Source organism: Octodon degus, unplaced genomic scaffold (assembly GCF_000260255.1).
Source record: "Octodon degus isolate 3935 unplaced genomic scaffold, OctDeg1.0 scaffold00095, whole genome shotgun sequence".
In the NCBI taxonomy this organism is placed as follows: Eukaryota; Metazoa; Chordata; class Mammalia; order Rodentia; family Octodontidae; genus Octodon; species Octodon degus.
This window is the reverse complement of record NW_004524671.1, coordinates 2,403,552-2,411,142: the sequence shown is the minus strand read 5'-3', so window position 1 is coordinate 2,411,142 and position 7,591 is coordinate 2,403,552. Positions and strand designations below refer to the sequence as shown.

Here is a 7,591-nt window from a genome sequence, read left to right as displayed (position 1 = left end):
CTTCAAAGTAGATGGAGCAGAAAGAATTCCCAGAGGCAGGTCAAGTTCAACCCAAGAACAACTCACTGAGTGCTTTCATAACTAGTTAAAATACAAGACCAACAATACCTCAGCACTCAAAATCAGTGCTGAAATGCAGCAGCAAGTTGTTAATATTGATATGGTTAATATACATGGAACAGGACTCCTTTAATTTCCTGAAGCAAAAATTCTCCATGGTGTTGACATTTCCTTACTGAACTCTTAGGATTGTTTGGTTTCAAAGGCTGTTGGGCACAAGACGTATTTTGTTTTAAATAATCCTTCATAAAAAATTCAGCTTTCAGTCTAATGTGATTGAAACTCAACTTGAGTGTGCTTTACAATGCATTGAACTGGAAATTCTATGGGCATTGAATTATTCAAGATGTGGTAGGCAAACGAGTGATATGTGTTCTCCTGTGGGGTGGGGACACTTGAAGAAAACAGTGAGACTTGATATGTCTTGTTATCTCATTTTATTTACCTTTTAGAACTCCTCCAAATATTAGAGGAAAGAAATCAATATCAATTTTCATCTCTGTCACGTTCTACACTTCAATTAGTAATGAGTGTCAAATTTGACCATGGGTCTCCATACCACCTGCTCTGCAATAATATTCCTGAGTCTTTATTAAAAATGTAAAATTGTCATTGAATTTCCAAATATGATTCTCCAGCGGCTAATTCAGCTTGTTTTATTAATAAGTGAGTTCTCATGAGTAATACTAATTTAATATGCCTGCATGCAAGATTGAACTATAAATTATTCCTACTGAAGGTGATGAGAGATGGCTGTTGTGTGATTGTTGGGCAGTCACCTCCCTGAATTAACCCTGCGAGCACAAGCTTCTTTCAAGAAACCATGGCAGCTTAGAGTAGCAAACCTGACAGCATTTTCTACTTCCTTTACCAGCAGCATGGTACATGGTGGGCTATGAGATGCATAGTCACCCTGTATATACTTGTAAGATTTTCTCAATTAAATTTCCCCCAAAGAAAAGTGATTTCATAGTTTATTCATTTTGCTCCTACTACCACACTTCAGGACGACTTACATTGTGCTGCCCATGTGATCCTTTCATTTCTGAGATACTAACTATAAAATGAATCATAAATGATTAGAGTCTTGCATCTTGAAGGTCAAAATTCCTCTAGAAGACAACTGGAATATATGTACCTACTAAAGGACAAACTGTTTCTATGAAGAAACCAGCTTTTATTTATACTTAAAGAAGGTATGATACCAGAGCTATGGATAGGGAGAGTAGATGAGGCGTTCTGTGCTTTGTACAATAAGCCACAGAAAATATTTGAAATAGCCTGCAGCTTTTTGTCTTTTGTTCTAAGCCTTTTTTAGTATATCGCTCTTGATCAATTACTCTTAAATCTACAGGAGATGCTTGAACATTTGACAGCTGTGATTTTTATGCCCTGGAGCATTTCTGATGGTTACTAAGATAGAGCAAAAAAAAACCTCAAAAAAAAAATAAAAACACTTTTTTCCAAAATTTTCAGTGAAGTTAGTGTAGAGGAAAAGAACTGCAGCCTGATAGCCTGAATTGCCATTCTAAGGCCAAGAATACATAAACCTTCACAGGTAAACCTTCTCAGTTTGCTTAAGTTAAGAATTTGATTTCTCCTATTTTGTATAAGACAATGGAAGCTTTACTTCCATTGTTGTATTCCCTAGTCGTATGCCGAAGAGTAGACATAGCTCATTAACCATAAAGCATAATGAGGAGGTGTAGCTGGAGAGGTGCACATTTAACTGTATAAATCAAAATAAAAATTAGGTTCTCCAAATATTTAACATTTTTTATTGTTAACATATTTGTATTGAATAATATGTTTTGTGTACTTCAAAATTACTAAAATTTTTATAGTCTCTACCCTATGAAGAGCCACATCCTGACTTCTAAACACAAGAATGAATCAGATGACAACAGATAAACGAGTATTTTATTTAATATCAAAATTAACTCACTGCTCAAGAAAAATGAGTAGATACCTTCATTTTTCCAATATTTTTTTTTTTGCACTGGGCTATGGCATCCCTGATAGAGGAGTTTTACTTCATTTTAATCTAAAAGAGAATGTGCACTTTTGTTAACATGGAAATTGATACTCTCAGGCAGAGTCAAGGGCTGTTTTCATTCAGCTGAATTCCTGTTTCCATTGATAATTCAAAATTTAATAGAATTTTCATCTACCACTGAAAAGTCTATTCATAATAATCTTCTCACCAGAGTTCATGACAACCCAACTTTTCCATGGGAAAGAGAATAGAAACACCACACTTTTCTACCTTGTGAGATGATACAAATAGGGCCAGAAATGTGGCTAGTGTAAGAATCTACTCAGGCAAGGCTAAGATAATCATAGGGTTTATAAGTTCAGAAGTGCTGCCAACAGTAGAGGCAGATAAGTTGGCGAGAGAGTGATCACACCATCATGGTGACCAATTAGAGCTTTCATGAGCATTTGAGGACACAAAAACAGTATAGAGAGTGCAGTTATCTAAAGAATATCATTTTTCCGGATCACCTAACACTTCCTTGATCTTCTAAGAACTTTAAAAATTGTCAGTTTACAGTTACAGTTGATGAGACTATTTCTTCTGGCTTAGAGAAGGCATTTTAGCTTCAGAGAATATCATTACATATGAATTTTTGGAGAAGATGGGTCCAAAACTCAAAAGAATCACTGAGAGGGATGAAGATTTGTCCTTGTCCTGTGGTGTGGTTTTGGTTGCTGTGGGTATACTGTCCTATGCACATTTGGCAGAAGTAGGGCAGGATAGTTTTAACAAAGTTCTTATGCTACTAGCATTAACGTTTTAATTTTACCAATGGATACCCACTACATTAATCTATGGATAACTATTATCTTATCTATGCTTTTTAAAGTATTCGTGGAGAAACTCAACATGGTGTTGTTATGTGGTCAAACTTAGAATCTGTTAAGTTTCAAAGCATTTTTTGAAGTCACCAAAGACAGAGGCCCCAGGCATATCTTATTTTCATTGGCTCACAATCAGTATTTGCTGTATGAAATAAATGAATATATAGTATGAGAGACATCTGACAGGTTATTTACATAACTGAATAACAATGCCCAATCTCGCCTGTGATCATGCACTACAAAGTACTGCATACTTCTAAAAAATGACCTTGTTACAAAGAAAAAGTTCAATTGCAGAGTATCTCAGTTCTAACTTCTAGAAGAGCTTGGAAGTCATCACTCTGATTACAAGATAAAGGAGACCAATTAAAAATTGATGCATTTTCTTGGCTCATTAAGAGACCTAAAGTTGCAGGCTAAGCTGCCAGGCCCAGGAACATGGAGAGCTAAATGAATTCCCACAGTTACAGCCAACATCTGAAGTACTAAGCAGGAGCAAAAGTGGGAGAACCAGATCAAGTGAGAATACTTACACAGGAACTTTGATGAATTACTGGAGTATGGACTCACACAAAACTGAAATCTGATGCCTGTAGTTTTATATGACCCTACATATTTCTGGAGATTACCTCTAGGAATCCCACCAGATTCCCAGTGAAGTGATATCCCTGGAAGAGTCTCTCTTGGCTCTGGGAAAAGAGCGGTAGAGTGAATATTGTGAAATATAGCTGAAGAGTTTTCCATAAAAAATTCTCATCCTGTAGGTGCTGACATTGTCAGGGCTTTATCATAGCTAGCATAATAAACCTGCTCCCCCTCCAAACTCCTTTGACCTTTCTGCCTCAAAGCAGGGGAACAAATGTACTAAAATGGCCCTGGGCTTCAATGAAATAGATTGAAAATACTGCAGTGAAGGAAGGAGTAAGGGGCAGCAAGTAACAGTAATCACATACTCAGGAAGCACACTTACAGGGTTTCGGCCCAGAGATACAGATCCACTCTAGACTGAGAATTAATCAGATGGCTGATTAATTGTGGAACATGCCCTTCCTTCACACCTTAACAATGCCCGGCATTGGTCAATAACACTACAGGAAGGCTGGACTACAGCTTGTCACATTTGTCATGCCACGGAACTGCTCCACTGAAAATGCAGCTCTCAGTGATCCTAAACCAAGCACCAGTAAAGAACTAAAGTGAGGCAAAGTTTAGTGTAACAAAGGATGATTTATTTCAAGGAAAAGATAGAAAAGGAAGAAGAAAGAGAGCTACCTGAGGTGGTAGGTGGCTTCAGAGACCAAAGGTCATGAGCTCTTAGACTTAGCTCCTTTTATTGGGGACTAGTGTCTTCCGCATGCCCCAGGTGGGAACTCGTCATGATATGATTTGTTCCCTTAACTTGCTTTGACTTTAACCTAGACCTTATGGCCATCTGAATTCTTTTTGTTCTTTTGTAATGAGTGAGTGAATAGGACAGCTTATTGGAAAGGCTATGTATTTAACAATTAAGTGCATAGCTGGTACAATATGATACTGATGTTAAAGTGAGAACATATGTACACTTGGATGTGGGTGTGCCCATGTGCACATGTGTCACACATGCTAAATTAGAGTCCTTAGGTGGCTGTCACTTATTGTCATTGCCTTCTGTCAGGTAGGTGAGTGAGGGGACTTGACTTTCCTGGTAACTGTGTTGCTGCCACCTCTCCCAGGTCTAGCTAGCTTTTTCTCCATAGTGTTTCCAATTACCCTTCTTCCTAATTACTCTAACTGCAAAAATACCTGTGAGGACAGAAAAAGCTCTCAGTAAGTTTCCCTACTGATCTGAATAAAGCTCAAGGAGGTCTTTATCCCATCTTTTCCCCACCTACAGTGTCACACGTTTTTACCAGCTGGAAGAACTGCAAGGTGACCTCTCCATGAGGAAGAGAATTTAAAGAAGTCTAAATCTGAAGCAGGCAAGAGAAAAACAAGGAGCATGGAGTTCAAACCTCTGTCACCTATAAACTCAACAACACTCTTTCACTGCATGATACATGCCTTCTCGTCAACAAAATGTAAGTCACTTGAGCAGATAAGAAAAAATCTGCAAGCTGAGGAAACCAAACAGGTTCATAAACAGACTCAGAAATAACACCACATTGACATTATCAGGGAATTTCAAATAATGATTTATTATTCTGGTAAGGGTTCTAATAGAAAAATAGATGAATTTTCTTCAACAAATGTATCCATTTGTAATTCTGTAAACAGAGGACCCTAGGTAAAGATCAAAGGAAATGCAAGAAATAAAAATAAGTAAGAGAAATGAAGAATTAATGTCTTTGGTAAGTTCATCATGAAACATATCAGAGGAAATAAAAATGTAAATGAGAACAGATGTCGGTGAAAGTTTCTAGAATGTGCATATACTCTAACGTAAAGCACTAACCAAAGGAATACCAGAAAAAGAAGAAAGGAGCTAAGGAAATCTTTTGAGTAATAATGACTGAAATGTCTCCAAAATTAATTGCGAAGCCATAAATGAAAAAAGCTTATAGAATATCACACAAGAATTCACAGTATAAATCCACAAAAGAAAAGAAAAGCACAACAACACAAAAACTGCTACTAAGTTATGTCATATTGTGCTCCTCAACTAAAGATAAGGTTGAGATAAGCCTCAGGAAGAAAACCTCATTTATGTAAAAACCAGATAAAATTTAGCAGGATTCATCTCAGAAATCTCGTGAACAGGAAAAAGAAGTGAAATATTTATTTAAAACTTTGAAATAAAAAGCCCCACCAAACTCAAATTACATATGAAGAGAAACTGTCCTTGAGAAATTACAGAGGAAGCAGGTCATGATGGAAAACATGTGTAAGCCCAGCATGTGGGAGACAGACAGGAAGAAAGCAAGTTCTAGCCCAGGCTGGGCAAATCAGCAGCTAAGGGAGAGTTTGTCTTGAAAAGTAAAAACAGGGTTGGGCATGCAGCTCATAGTGAATACAGGGGTAGCAAAACTTGCTAGTTGTCCAAACTTTCATGATATCTCTTCTCTAAAACTGAAAAATGAATTCTAGGAACAACAGATGTTAAGAGTAGGAAAAATTTTTTAAGAGAAAGAAAGCTCCTGTCTAAGAGGGTCAGAAGGGTCCTTGGAAAGTGGCTCACTCACTAACCTCACTTCTCAAGGATGCTTTATTGAGCAGAGCCATGAGGTGAGGTGGGATTAAGGTGGGACAGAACTATAACCAATCAATAATATTATAAGTAGAGTCACTTAGGTAATATTGACCCAATGACAAATCATAGGATAGGTGTGAGGTGAGACAAAAGTATGTTCAGCCAGTAAGTATACAAGTGTAGTTGCTTGCGTAATACTGATTAAGCAGGGATCAAATGGGAAACAAGTCACATAGCAAGTACACAAAGATGTACAAGGACTTTCCTGGAGGGGGTGGGTTAAGTAGGTTTGGTCCTCCACCCCCAGGTGACTGATGCCTATTTAGAATATCAATCACTGCTGCCCATCCCTAGGGAAAGTATATGGGTGAGTAGTTATTTTTCTTAGCTTCTGGCCTTCCACTTCTCTCCCAGCAGGAGAGAGACACAAGTGGCCAGGCCCAGCCACTGCAGCACAGCCGCCATGGGCGGCATGGAGCAGCCAGACACAAAGAGAGCAAACCAAGAGAAAAACAGACACCCCTGAGAAGGAGAGTAAAGTCAGCATGAGCAAAAAACTCCAAGCTCCTCTCACCAGTGCCAAGAGAATTCAGAAGGATCTGGCCAACATCACTCTAGATCCTCCACCCAACTGCAGTGCTGGTCCTAAGGGTAACAACATCTATGAGTGGAGATCTACCATTCTACGCCTCCCAGGATCTGTGTGTGAAGAAGGTATATTCTTTTTGGATATCACTTTTACTCCAGAATATCCCTTCAAAACTCCAAAGGTTACAATTCAGGCAACAATCTATCACTATAATATTAGCAGTCAAACAGTTATTTGCTTTCATATATTGGAGGATAATTGGAGCCCAGCACCAACTATTTCTAAAGTTCTCCTTTCTATCTGTTCACTTTTTGCAGATTGTAATCCTGCCGACCCTTTGGTGGGAAGTATTGTCACTCAGTATATGACCAACAGAGCAGAACATGACAGAATGGCCAGACAGTGGACCAAAAGATATGCTACATAAATTGAATTGAGTTTTCCCGATTCTTACATTGTTTGTCTGTCACAAAAGAGAGCTGCTTATGATTTTGAATGGGTAGGGGAGGGTGGGAGTTGGGAAAGAGCAGGGTATTTCTATAATAGTTATTATTCTGTCTTACTTAAGATTTTGCTGCAACTTAAGGTATCTTGCTACAGTAGACAAAATTGGTATCAGCACCTTTTAAAAGTCATTAGTTCTACAATATTAGCTGAAATATAGTACAGAAAAGAATGTACACTTAGACATTTGAATTCTATTGCTTATAGTATATAATTTTTAAACAGTTTAATTTGTACACGTTACACACATGGCTGTTCTAGTAAAGTCATTGTAATATGGCATACTTTTTGTTTTAAAATTTGGAATTTGTGGCCCGGGGAGATGGCTCAGTAGAATAAGTACTTCTCTGGCAAGCACAATGACCTGAGTTCAATCCACAGTTCAGTCAAACAAAAAATGAAAAAAAAAA

At 37.8% G+C, this 7,591-nt stretch overlaps 1 pseudogene; it reads left to right on the top strand.

The window, feature by feature from the left end:
- Positions 1-6,337: 6,337 nt before the first annotated feature.
- LOC101569373 lies at positions 6,338-7,104 on the top strand (annotated as a pseudogene).
- Positions 7,105-7,591: the final 487 nt, after the last annotated feature.